This window comes from Oncorhynchus gorbuscha, linkage group LG05, assembly GCF_021184085.1.
Source record: "Oncorhynchus gorbuscha isolate QuinsamMale2020 ecotype Even-year linkage group LG05, OgorEven_v1.0, whole genome shotgun sequence".
Lineage (NCBI taxonomy): Eukaryota > Metazoa > Chordata > Actinopteri > Salmoniformes > Salmonidae > Oncorhynchus > Oncorhynchus gorbuscha.
In genome coordinates this window covers 51926758-51940749 of record NC_060177.1, presented here as the reverse complement: position 1 = coordinate 51940749, position 13992 = coordinate 51926758, and the positions used below count along the sequence as shown (strand labels likewise).

At 44.1% G+C, this 13992-nt stretch overlaps 1 long non-coding RNA gene across 1 annotated transcript; it reads left to right on the top strand.

Annotated features, from left to right (window-relative positions):
* The first annotated feature begins 1421 nt into the window (after positions 1–1421).
* LOC124035141 lies at positions 1422–9674 on the top strand. Its single transcript, XR_006838693.1, has 3 exons — positions 1422–1750; positions 6078–6218; positions 7899–9674. It is a non-coding gene; the product is annotated as an uncharacterized LOC124035141 (long non-coding RNA).
* Positions 9675–13992: the final 4318 nt, after the last annotated feature.

The following is a 13992-nucleotide window of genomic DNA, read 5'->3' as shown; positions in this document are numbered from 1 at the left end:
CGAGCCCGGTGACGAAGATCTACCCGTCGTTCTATGCGGATGGCGAGAGCAATCAAAGAGTCCACATCTGAAGGAACCTCCGGGAGAGAATCTCATCCTTAACCACTGCGTGGAGTCCCTCCAGAAAACGAGCGAGCAGCGCCGGCTCGTTCCACTCACTAGAGGCAGCAAGAGTGCGAAACTCAATGGAATAATCCGTTATGGACCGTTCACCTTGGCATAAGGAAGCCAGGGCCCTAGAAGCCTCCCCACCAAAAACTGAACGGTCAAAAACCCGAATCATCTCCTCTTTAAAGTTCTGGAATTTGTTAGAGCAATCAGCCCTTGCCTCCCAGATAGCTGTGCCCCATTCTCGAGCCCGGCCAGTAAGGAGTGAAATGACGTAAGCAACCCGAGCTCTCTCTAGAGTATGTGTGGGGTTGGAGAGAGAACACAATCTCACACTGCGTGAGAAAGGAGCGGCACTCAGTGGGCTGCCCGGAGTAGCAAGGTGGGTTATTAACCCTGGGTTCTGGAGGCTCGGCAGGCCAGGGAGTAACAGGTGGCACGAGACGTAGACTCTGGAACTGTCCAGAGAGGTCGGAAACCTGAGCGGCCAGGTTCTCCACGGCATGGCGAGCAGCAGACAATTCCTGCTCGTGTCTGCCGAGCATGGCTCCTGGATCTCGACGGCAGTGTAACGAGCGTCTGAAGTCGCTGGGTCCATTCCTTGGTCGGTTCCTTCTGTCATGCAGGTAAAAGAGGACCCAAAAGCGACTTAACAGAAACAGAGTTTATTAAAGTCCAAAACGGAATAACAGAATTCCTCTAGACTTGTAGAGGGGAAACAACTGGAGAAGCGGCCACAGACTGCAGGTCGCCGGGTAGGCGCAGGCCGTAGTCGACTGAGACACCTGCTCACACGCAGCATCTGATGAAGGCACAAAACATGACAGGACAGGGTGATACACAATCACGGCAAAAACACGACAGGACAGGGCGAAACGCAATCACGGCATGGTGAATACAATACAAGGAACCGACGGGACAGGAACGGAACACAAAGGAATAAATAGGGACTCTAATCAGGGGAAAGGATCGGGAACAGGTGTGGGAAGACTAAATGATGATTAGGGGAATAGGAACAGCTGGGAGCAGGAACGGAACGACAGAGAGAAGAGAGAGCGAGAGAGTGAGAGAGGGAGGGGGAGAGAGAGGGATAGAACCAAACAAGACCAGCAGAGGGAAACGAATAGCATGGGGAGCACAGGGACAAGACATGACAATAAATGACAAACATGACAGGTTCCTCCTTTAAAAGTTGCAAGCTTACACTGCGGGACTTAGAGGTACCCAGTGTCATGGCGTCATTGCTCTAGACCACCGCAACGGGGGAGTTAGAGCACTCATTATGCATTTGGGTCCCAAGGTTTTTATTTGACCAATCATATTGAGTGGTTCCAATGGCGCAGGAAGAAATGACAGCAGTTTTATGGGCGCCCAACCAATTGTGCTATTATGTGGGTTTTTGCGTTATTTGTAACTTATTTTGTACATAATGTTTCTGCAACCGTATTTTATGGCAAAAAAAGAGCTTCTGAATATCAGGACAGCGATCACTCACCTTGGATAAGACTAAGGTTTTTTCTTCAGCAAGCAAGACGCACAGGACATTCTCCAAACACCCGACAGGGCCAACATCCCCATTATTTTTAAGAGGAAGCGAAGCAGGTGCAGAGGACAAAGTATAACTGGTCAGGACCCGAAAAAGGTGAGTGGGAAAGCTGCCTTTACCGTCAATACTACTTGCCAACATGCAATCATTGGACAATAAACTAGACAAGGTACGATCACGAATATCCTACCAACGGGATATCAAAAACTGTAATATCTTATGTTTCACTGAATCGTGGCTGAATGACGACATGGATATTCAGCTAGCGGGATATACACTCCACCGGTAAGATAGAACAGCACACTCCGTCAGACGAGGGGGGGGAGGCGGTCTGTGCATATTTGTAAACAACAGCTGGTGCAAGAAATCTAAGGAAGTCTCTAGATTTTGCTCGCCTGAAGTAGAGTATATTGTGATAAATTGCAGGCCACACTATTTGCCTAGAGAGTTTCAGCTATACTTTTCATGGCTGTTTATTTACCACCAGACAGAAACTGGCACTAAGACCGTACTCAGTCCGCTGTATAAGGAAATAAGCAAGCAGGAAACCACTCACCCAAAGGCGGCACTCCTAGTGGCCGGAGACTTTAATGCAGGAAAACTTAAATCAGTTCTACCAAATGTCCATCAACATATTAAATTTGCAACCAGAGGAAAGAAAATTCTAGATCACCTGTACTCCACATACAGACACACACAAAGCTCTCCCTCGCCCTCCATTTGGTAAATCCGACCACAACTCTATCCTCCTGATTCCTGCTTACAAGCAAAGATTAAAGCAGGAAGCACCACTGACTGTCTATAAAAATGTGATCAGATGAAGCAGATGCTAAACTACAGGACTGTTTTGCTATCACAGACTGGAACATGCTCCGGGATTGTATATACATACCCCAACCTGAAGCCAATGGATTACAGGCAACATTCGCACTGAGCTAATGGGTAGAGCTGCCGCTTTCTAGGTGCGGGAATCTAACCTGGAAGCTTACAAGAACTCCTGCTATGCCCTGTGACAAACCATCAAACAGGCCAAACGTCAATATAGGGCTAAAATTGAATTATACTACACCGCCTCTGATGCTCATCTAATGTGGCAGGGCTCGCAAACTAATGCATACTACAAAGGGAAGCACAGCCGCGGGCTGGCCAGTGACACGAGTCTACCAGACGAGCTAAATCACATCTATTGCACTCCACACTGCCCTTTCCCATCTGGACAAAGGAACACTTATGTGAGAATGCTATTCATTAACTACAGCTCAGCGTTCAACACCATAGTGGCCTCAAAGCTCATCACTAAGCTAAGGATCCTGGGACTAAACACCTCCCTTTGCAACTGGATCTTGGACTTTCAGACGGGCTGCCCCCAGTTGGTAAGGGTAGGTAACAACACATCCACCATGCTGATCCTCAATACGGAGGACCCTCAGGGGTGTGTACTCAGTCCCCTTCTATACTCTCTGTTCACTCATGACTGCATGGCCAGGCAGGACTCAAACACCATCATTAAGTTTGCCGATGACACAACAGTGGTAGGCTTGATCACCGACAATGACGAGACATCCAATAGGGAGGAGGTCAGAGACCTGGCCGTGTGATGCCAGGACAACAACCTCTCCTCAACTTGATCAAGACTAAGGTGATGATTGTGGACTACAGGAAAGGAGGACCAAGTTCAAAGGGCAAAGGGTAGTGTGTACGGCCCAGTACATCACTGGGGCCAAGCTTCCTGCCATCCAGGACCTCTATACCAGGCGGTGTCAGAGAAATGCCCGAAAAATTGTCAAAGACTACAGCCACCCTAGGCATAGATTGTTCTCTCTGCAACCGCACGGCAAGCGGTACCGGAACAACAAGTCTAGGTCAAAGAGCTTTCTTAACAGCTTCTACCCCCAAGCCTTAAGACTCCTGAACATCTAATCAAATGGCTACCCAGACTATTAGCATTGCCCCCCCCCGCCACCTTATTTTACACTGTTGCTACTCTCTGTTTACTATCTGTGCGTAGTCACTTTAATAATACTAACTACATGTACATATTACCTCAATTACCTCGACTAAGTGGTGTCCCAGCACTTTGACTCTGTTCCGGTATCCCCTGTATATAGTCTTGCTAATGTTATTTTACTGCTGCTCTTTAATTACTTTTATTTCTAATTCTATAAATTTTTTCTTCAAACTGCATTGTTCGCTTGAATTCAGCTCATGTAACAAATAAAATGTTATTTGAGTTGAGAAGCAGCACCGCTCTGCCAACAGAGCTTGGTTCTTATCCTCCTGAGTCTCAGCACTACCTAGTGGGCATGAGTTCTTGGTCCGTATCTCTGACGCCATACAAGCCACTGTATTAAGTACTGTTGTCCCTTTGAAAGGACATTCTGGGCTTTTCAATGATATCACGTGTGGTGGTGTGAACTTGACAACTTTATCTTCCTGGCTCTTTAAAAGACGTGTCTGCAAAATTAGCACATTTTATGAAACTTTGAATAGGTGTGTGTAATTATTAATTATACTTAAAAAAAATACTTTTGTGAGTTTGACATTCAAATCATTTCTAATAAGGGAATATCTCAGTTTAGTGAGTTGCCAGGACTGTGTAATCATTTTTGCACATTAAATAAGAGCTAAATAGGAGCTTATCTAGAAATGTCCTCTCTAATGGATCCCTGGATGCCACAACTGTTTTTCAGCTACTGTACCCATTGACTGTAATGCACATTTTTAAATATTTACATCCCAATGACCACTAACAAGGACAATTTTGCACTTACAATAAAATATAAAGAAAAAATATATTTTTTAAATATCATGGTCATGGTTTTTTTCACCCCCCAAAATATGTGGGTCTCTGGAATGTTTGTCGGATGAAATACAACTTTTAGGATATAATATTAATGATATATTAGAGAAAGACCCCACTGAATGATTCAGATCATGAAGAAGATGTATTTCATCACATAAAAAGTTGAAATATCATCACCAAAGCACGTTTTTACCCACTCTGCGCAGAGGGGGTGGACACCCTACTCTCCACCAGAGTATAACAGGAGAGGAGTGCCTCTCTCTCACTCCACAAAGCTCACAGTTCTGTTTGACCACTGGCAAGACATCACCCATTACTCCACACACCGGGCTAATGCATGGATTTGGACTGTATTTTTTTTTTACTCTCCTATTTTCACATGGTAAGTATATGAGAAAGCGAGACAGAGTGTGTTTGTGTGTGTGTGAGTGTGTGTGTGTTGTGTCCAATTTGTATGTCGCTCTGGATAAGAGCGTCTGCTAAATGACTTAAATGTAAATGTGTATGAGAGCGTGTGTGTGTGTGTGTGTGTGTGTGTGTGTGTGTGTGTGTGTGTGTGTGTGTGTGTGTGTGTGTGTGTGTGTGTGTGTGTGTGTGTGTGTGTGTGTGTGTGTGTGTGTGTGTGTGCATGTGTATATGAGAGTGTGAGAGGGAAAGGGATACCTAGTCAGCTGTACAACTGAATGTCATCAACTGAAATGAGTCTTCCACATTCCCAACCTTTCTGAATCAGTGAGGTGCGGGGGGCTGCCTTAATCGACATCCACGTCTTCGGTGCCAAGGGAACAGTGGGTTAACTGTCTTGCTCAGGGGCAGAACAACAGATTTTTACCTTGTCAGCTTGGGAATTCAATATAGCAACGTTTCGGTTACTGGCACAATGCTCTAACCACTAGGCTACCTGACACCCATGTGTTACAGGTGTGTCTTAGTATTGATCTTACATGACAAAGTGTCTATGACTGAACATAGAAAAACATACATTTTTCAAGAATACTACAGTTGGTGTTTGTGAATACATTATTTTAAACATATCTACACTACATGGCCAAAAGTATGCGGACACTTGATCATCGTACATCTAATTCTAAAATAATGGGTATTTATATGGAGTTGGTACCCCCTTTGCTGCTAAAACAGACTCCACACTTCTAGCAGGGCAAAAATTTGACAAACTGACTTGTTGGAAAGGTGGCATCCTATGAAGGTGCCACGTTGAAAGCCACTGAGCGCTTCAGTACAGGCCATTCTGCTGCCAATAATTGTCTATGGAGATTGTATGCCTGATGTTATACACTTGTCAGTAACAGGTGTGGTTGAATTAGCCAAATCCACTAATTTGAAGGGGTGTCCACAAACTTTTGGCCCTGTAATATATATCCTATTTTTATTTTCAGCGATTCTTCCATCCTTTCTCACAGCCATCCTCAGGCTTGCTAAGTTCAAAAACCTTCCACTGAACTTTAAACTGTATCTCATTTGTAACATTTTGGTCCAGCCTTAATGTTAATGATATTCTAGTGTGGTGCTAATGTAAACTGTGCCACTGGCTCAACTTTAACCTTTGAAAATGGCACCAGGGCAAAGTGTTGTCCTAATGTTCTCTGTGTGTTGTGGAAGGTGAGGCGCTGCAGTGCTATGGCTGTAACATCCTCCAGGGGCAGATGTACGTGGATGTGGGCTGCTCCAGCCCCAAGGTCATCACTTGCTCCCACTCACACAAAGGCTTCAAGCACCGCTTCTGCATTAAGACAGAGAGCAGTGAGTACAGTCCTCCTCACCCTCTTCTTCACCCTCACCCTTGCATTTTTTACCCCACGGTCACTCCTTATCTAAAGCAACTTGTTACATGAGTGACAGACCTGAGTTGAAATAGTAGAAGAATATCTTGTCAGGACCCGGTTACGAACCCGGGTCTCCGGGGTGAGAAACAGTCACTTAACCAACTGAGCCACAAATAGTCGGCAGAACCCAGAAGATGAGGCAGACACAGCAGTACTTGAGACAGTGTATTTAAGTCCTTCAGGAAAACATGTAACTCTACAACCTCAAAAGGAATTCCACAAGAACAAAGGTAATCCTCCAAGACAAAAAGGTAAATCCACAAGGTGGTAGGTATAGCATAAAAAGCCTCAAAAGATACTCAAAAATAAATAAACAAGAACAAAAAACAGAATTCCACAAGAGAGTCCACCGGGATCAACAAGAGTACACAGAATACTAGGGCTGGGTGCTAACATACAAACACAGAGCAAATAACTGAGGAAAACTAAGGGTTTAAATACAATCAGGGGAAACGAGGCACAGGGGCAAATAATAATGGGGATCAAGGGAAAACAAAATGTCAAAAAGCACAATGGGGGCATCTAGTGACCAAAAACCGGAACAACCCTGGCCAAATCCTGACAGAATCCCCCCCTAGGAACGGCTCCTGACGTTCCTACCAGCTCTGTCGGGGTGGAGGGCCCTGAACTGACGAATGAGGTCAGGGTCCAGTATGTCTTCGGCAGGAACCCAGGAGCGCTCCTCGGGACCGTAGCCCAGTCCACCAGATACTGCCAGGACCGCTGCACCCGGCGGGAATCCAGTATCCGATGGACGGTATAAGCCGGCTGGCCTCCAATGACACGAGGCGGAGGGGGAGGTCTGTCTGCCGGGACAAGGGGAGAAAAAACAACAGGTTTTAATAAGGAAATGTGAAATGTGGGATTAATCTTAAGGGATCTGGGTAAGTGTAGGCGATAAGAAACTGGGTTAACTCTCCTGGCAACCTTAAAGGGACCGATGTATTTTTGGGACAGCTTGCGAGACTCCACCCGTAGTGGTAAGTCTCTTGTGGAGAGCCAGACCCTCTGGCCGGGGCGAGAGGAGTGCCCCCACAGAAGGACCTGAGTCCTCACTGGGAAAACAAAAGGTCAAAAAGCACAATGGGGGCATCTAGTGACCAAAACCGGAACAACCCTGGCCAAATCCTGACATGTCTCTTACCTAGTGTATGCAAACACATTCTGTAACTGTCCCGTCAATTAATTTAAATTTTAGTGAACGACAATAGAGACAGTGATAACCTGATTGCAGTGACAAAGAAAGACCCCAATCTGATTGAGATTGCTGCAGGAAGATCTGGGGTCAAGGATAAGTAAGGGGCTGTGATATGATGAGTCATGTGCTGTGTTAGGCAGGGGGAATTTCTGGAATGATCAGAGTCCCTGGTCTAATCCTGCACAGTCTCTCTCATCTCTGTCAAGGCAGCTTCTCACTCATAACATGCTTACAGCATCCCTCCTGTCTATCTCTCCTCCTCAGTCCCCAGTCCTCAGCTCAGTGTGTCCCCATGCTTGTCTCAAATACCTGTCTTTTTCAAATGTATCTCTCAGATGTATCTCTCACTGTCTATGCATATTTATTATTTCTGTGTGTGTGTGCGTCCAAACCCTGCAGGTGCCATGGGAATCATTCTGACCAGCGGTTGTGCCACGTCTCAGCACTGCCAACAGGAGCTACCCGGGGTCTGGATCCACTGTTGTGTTTCAGACCTTTGCAACAGCACCCCCCACTGGCGCAGAACGACCTTACACTGGCTGTGCTCTTTGGCTACCCTGCTGCTCGTACTGTGGCTGCAAGTGTGAGAGAGAATTTTGGAGCAGAGTAACACTGACTAACCCCCACTTCAGCCCTACTGTGTCCTAGACCAAAGCCATTGGAGGATCAATAAGAGGCATGCACCTGCATGGATACCTAGTGGATGAGAATACAATCTTTATGCATTGGCAAGCCTGTGAATATTGTTATTTTCAGTTTCCATGTGCATCATATTCTTTACGAGGCCACAATGAGATTATGAAGGTAGTTGGTCCAAGAAGCGTGTATGTTGCTAATATATTGGTGCCAATAACGTTGTGAGTGTTGATACAGTATATTTCAATAGGGTCATATGTTGGGGTTGTGGGGGGAGACAGAGTGGAACAGAGATTGGGTGATGTTTTGGAGATACATTTTGTTTAAATGGCTAAATAGGTGTTTCTCTCGGCACAAAATACATGCTTTCATAAATGGCATTGTTCATTTTCATTTACCTATTTGGTCAGATTAAGTCAAATCAAGCTTTATTTATACAGCGCATTTCAGACATGGAATGCAACGCAATGCGCTTTACAGGACAAATCTAAATAAAAAATGATAATAAAAGCTGAAATATTTACTACACAAACATAAGTTAAAAAACAAATGAATGACAACCTGAACTAAAAAGGAAAATCAAAGCTAAAAATATGTGTTATAAGATCTTTTAAATATGTCCACAATTTTGCCACCCCTCAGGTTCTCCGGCAGGGTCCTATTCTGTATGTCCAGTAGAGGGCAACACCTTCGCCCCCATGTAGGTTACAGACATAGGATACTCTCTTTACTTTCATGTTAAATTGCCTACTTCACGCATTAACTCGACAATGGCAGTATTCTTTAAAACAAAAATTCTATAAACATTTTAGATATGATTGGTTGGTCATTTTTAACATCTATGTCGTCTAAATCAACAAACTACATCGTACCTGAAAACACTTTCATGCTCATACATTTTTTTGTATGAACAGCTAGACTGTTGAATGGAATGTACATCATGATTATCAGCCAAAGAGTCGATTCCAACGGACTTATTTCAATTAGCTAACTAACCCTACTTGTAAGATGCCAAAAAACCTGTTGCATACCATTTTGTTTGAATAATAGTAGGAGAAAATATCACCAAATTAAGTTTCATCAACTGCACAAGGATCAGTTTAGATGAAACCTATGGTTTCAGGCACAGGGGAGGTTGGTGGGACCATAATTGGGGACGATGGGCTTGTGGTAATGCCTGGAGCGGAATCATTGGAATGGTACTAAATACATCAAACATATAGTTTCCATGTGTTTGATGCCATTCTAGGTGCTCCGTTTCAGCCATTATAATGAGCCGTCCTCCCCTAAGCTGCCTCCACTGGTTTCCGGCTATTAGGCTGCTATGATGATGGAAACCTGTGGGCTCCGCTTCCTCGATACATTTATGTGCGTTCAAGCACTTTATCATCGATAAGTCGCTTTGCATAAATCTTACTTGTTAGCTTGTAGAAAGGACTAGTAAGTGTAACGGATGTGAAACGGCTAGCTTAGTTAGCGGTGTGCGCTAAATAGCGTTTCAATCGGTTACGTCACTTGCTCTGAGACCTTGAAGTAGTAGTCCCCTTGCTCTGCAAGGGCCGCGGTGTGCGCTAAATAGCGTTTTTGTGGAGCGATGGGTAACGATGCTTCGTGGGTGACTGTTGTTGATGTGTGCAGAAGGTCCCTGGTTCGCGCCCGGGTATGGGCGAGGGGACGGTTTAAAATTATACTGTTACATTGATGCTGTTGACCCGGATTACTGGTTGCTGCGGAAAAAGGGGGGTGAGTGTAACGGATGTGAAACGGCTAGCTTAGTTAGCGGTGTGCGCTAAATAGCGTTTCTATTGGTTACGTCACTTGCTCTGAGACCTTGAAGTAGTAGTTCCCCTTGCTCTGCAAGGGCCGCGGCTTTTGTGGAGCGATGGGTAACGATGCTTCGTGGGTGACTGTTGTTGATGTGTGCAGAAGGTCCCTGGTTCGCGCCCGGGTATGGGCGAGGGGACGGTTTAAAATTATACTGTTACATTGATGCTGTTGACCCGGATTACTGGTTGCTGCGGAAAAAGGGGGGTGAGTGTAACGGATGTGAAACGGCTAGCTTAGTTAGCGGTGTGCGCTAAATAGCGTTTCAATTGGTTACGTCACTTGCTCTGAGACCTTGAAGTAGTAGTTCCCCTTGCTCTGCAAGGGCCGCGGCTTTTGTGGAGCGATGGGTAACGATGCTTCGTGGGTGACTGTTGTTGATGTGTGCAGAAGGTCCCTGGTTGCCCGGGTATGGGCGCTAAATAGCGGACGTCACTTGCTCTTTAAAATTATACATAAGCTGTATCTGTCCAAATAACAGCTATAATCGAGGGCTTGCAGTTGACATGCATTGCCTCCTGGCGACCATATTGGAAGACCACCACATGAATTATTTTAACAACAACAGCCGAGTGGCTACCCCAAACTGCATGATAACAGTCCCTAATTTACTCATCACCACAGCCTTTGATAAACATTTGATAAACATTACTACACTTTATATGACTGGAGACATTAGCACAATCATTTTTAATACGATGGTGGCCTAGGCCTACTCTACTGACACTGACAACAGATCAATTAAAGCGACCTTGTCTTGAATGCAACCATGTAATCTAGGCCGAAAAGGAGTCCTGGCTAAAAGTGATCAGGCTTTATCAAATTAACATCAAAAGTATTTTATTTTGCATTTGAGCTAACCCTAACTCTTTCCCTAACCTTAACCTAATTCTCCTAACGTGCTGCCCAGCCGTACGTGTACATTAGTATGCAGTAATTTGCCTTGGCGCCCAGAGTGGCTCGCTTGTGGGTGTGCTCGCAGCATATAACAGCACGTTTGACTGTGCATCAAGAATTCAGCATAGCAAGTTTGTATGAAGGTTTGGTTATTAAATGGGTAAATAATTTAATCCATTCTCCATTTCATAAATTTATTCACAGGTAAATAGTAATATGCTCTAAACTGCTCTGGTGAAAATTAAAAAATTTTGCTGCCCTGTTTCCAATTGTTTACATGGCTGGGAGAACCTATTCAAGTAAGTAAATACATTTTGAAAATGTTTTAAAAAACAATGTATTGTTAGCGAACTAGCTACAGTGCTAAGTTTCTGCTTTTCTTAGTCAACCGTGTGTTATTTCTGGAACGTAGACCTGTCTTTCATTTTTGTTAATTGATTTCACCTGTGTTCATTTTGACTCTGCTAAGCCTTTTCCTAGCTCGTTTGTGAGTACCAGTTATAGCCTTCAGTCCTAGTTTTGATTCACCTGCCTGTTTGCCTACCTATGTATGGCTATTGCCTGCCTGTGACCATGATTCCTGCCTTCTGCAAAAGCAAAATAAACACCTGCTGAGCTCTGAGCGTGAATCTACACCTTTTTCTCCCTGAGTATTCATTACAAGTGCAGGCTAACTCAAATGACCTGCTAATGTACCTAACTAGCTTTTTAGCCAACTGTACATACTGTATAGCTAGCTAGCTAAGTGAATTAAATATGAACAGCTACCTAACTTCATATTAGCTAGCTATTTTGATGTATTTGTGATTGTAAAAAACAAACTCCAAATGCATTTGTAGGTAGCTAACTAACAGCCATGGAGGAGGGTGAAAGGATAGCAGCCCCAACTGTCAAAGTGAGAGAGTAGGCTATCCTATACTTTGTGTAGTTCCAGTCCCTAGAAGTGAGGACAGAGATGATAGTAACATAATATTCAGTGCTGTCTAATTTGTGTATAATGATGTCTGTTTCTTGTGTTATTTTCTGTCCTCAGATACAGAGAGCTGTGAAAGCCTGTCTGCAGATGAAGAGGTCCCAATGAAGAGCAGTGGTTCTCAGTCATGATTTTTGTTTTTACCTTAGCAATACACAGCTGATTCAAATGGTCCTCATCATCAAGCTTCAAGTGGTATTTATGTGTTAATTGTTGACGATATCCTTGATATGATCCTGCTGTTGTCACAAATCAAATAAAAAAATCAAAATCAACTCAAATGTCTTTGTCACATACACATGGTTAGCAGATGTTAATGCGACTGTAGCGACATGCTTGTGCTTCTAGTTCCGACAATGCAGTAATAACCAACAAGTAATCTAACTAACAATTCCAAAACTACTGTCTTATACACAGTGTAAGGGGATAAAGAATATGTACATAAAGATATATGAATGAGTGATGGTACAGAGCAGCATAGGCAAGATACAGTAGATGGTATCGAGTACAGTATATACATATGAGATGAGTATGTAAACAGAGTGGCATAGTTAAAGTGGCTAGTGATACATGTATTACATAAGGATGCAGTAGATGATATAGAGTACAGTATATACGTATGCATATGAGATGAATAATGTAGGGTATGTAAACATTATATTAGGTAGCATTGTTTAAAGTGGCTAGTGATATATTTTACATAATTTCCCATCAATTCCCATTATTAAAGTGGCTGGAGTTGAGTCAGTGTCAGTGTGTTGGCAGCAGCCACTCAATGTTAGTGGTGGCTGTTTAACAGTCTGATGGCCTTGAGATAGAAGCTGTTTTTCAGTCTCTCGGTCCCAGCTTTGATGCACCTGTACTGACCTCGCCTTCTGGATGATAGCGGGATGAACAGGCAGTGGCTCGGGTGGTTGTTGTCCTTGATGATCTTTATGGCCTTCCTGTAACATCGGGTGGTGTAGGTGTCCTGGAGGGCAGGTAGTTTGCCCCCGGTGATGCGTTGTGCAGACCTCACTACCCTCTGGAGAGCCTTACGGTTGTGGGCGGAGCAGTTGCCGTACCAGCATGCTACACATGCACGTGTGCACATGCATCTATCCAATGTTAACATTTGTTATAAGCGATATTATGGTTTAGTAATCCAGAATGACCTGGTGATGTAAAAGTCTAATAATGAAATTATCTTCCTTATTCCTACAGATACATTGCAACTGGAGATTCCTTCAAAACAATTGCCAACAGTTACGGTGTAGAGCACTGTACGGTTGGGTGACCAGGGACATCTGGGACTGCCACATGGGGGTAATTCAGGCATGTGTGAATGCTACCTGTGTTCTGCACAGCTTCATGAGGATGGACATGAGGACCAGGAGGTGACCTGCAGCTTGCTGCCATGTGCCAGAGGAGAGGTCTGCTGCTCTGCAGGATGTTGCAAGGGTGGGGGCCAACAACGCAGCATGGGAGGCAATCCGTTTGTGGGAGATCTATATCTCCCACCTCTTAGAAGAGGGTGCTGTTCCCTGGCAACACCATAGACTACACTATGCACAACCAAAGGCTTTTTAAAGAGCTATCCACATTGGAATAAGAGTATTCTTCCATTTACTTAGCTATGACAACTGCAGTTATTCAATTCCCAGTTTCTACTTCTCAGGTGAGGGTGCTGTGTAGGTATGGGTGATGTCTGTATAAAAACAAAACAGGCTCTTTTAATAGTCACCCATATTGAAAAAATATAAAACAATTAGACACCCTATAACCCACTCGTGTACTCTCGTGTATCAATCTGATTGATGGATTTTGCTGTGCAGTAAGCAGGCTCAGGTGTATAACTGTGGCTCCTTCCACATTCAAATGTATAATCATTGGAAAATAAACTGGATTATCTATGATTAAGACTATCCTACTAACGGGACGTTATAAACTGTAATATTTTATGTTTCACTGAGTTGTGGCTGAAAGACGACAAGGAAAATAAAGAGCTGGCTGGGTTTTCCATTCATCAGCAGGACAGAGCAGCATATATATATATATATAAAATAAAGAGCTGGCTGGTTTTCCATTCATCAGCAGGACAGAGCAGCTAAGTCTGGTAAGACGAGGGGTGTGGTTGTGTGTCTATTTGTTAATAACAGCTGCTGTGCGATGTTTAATATTGAA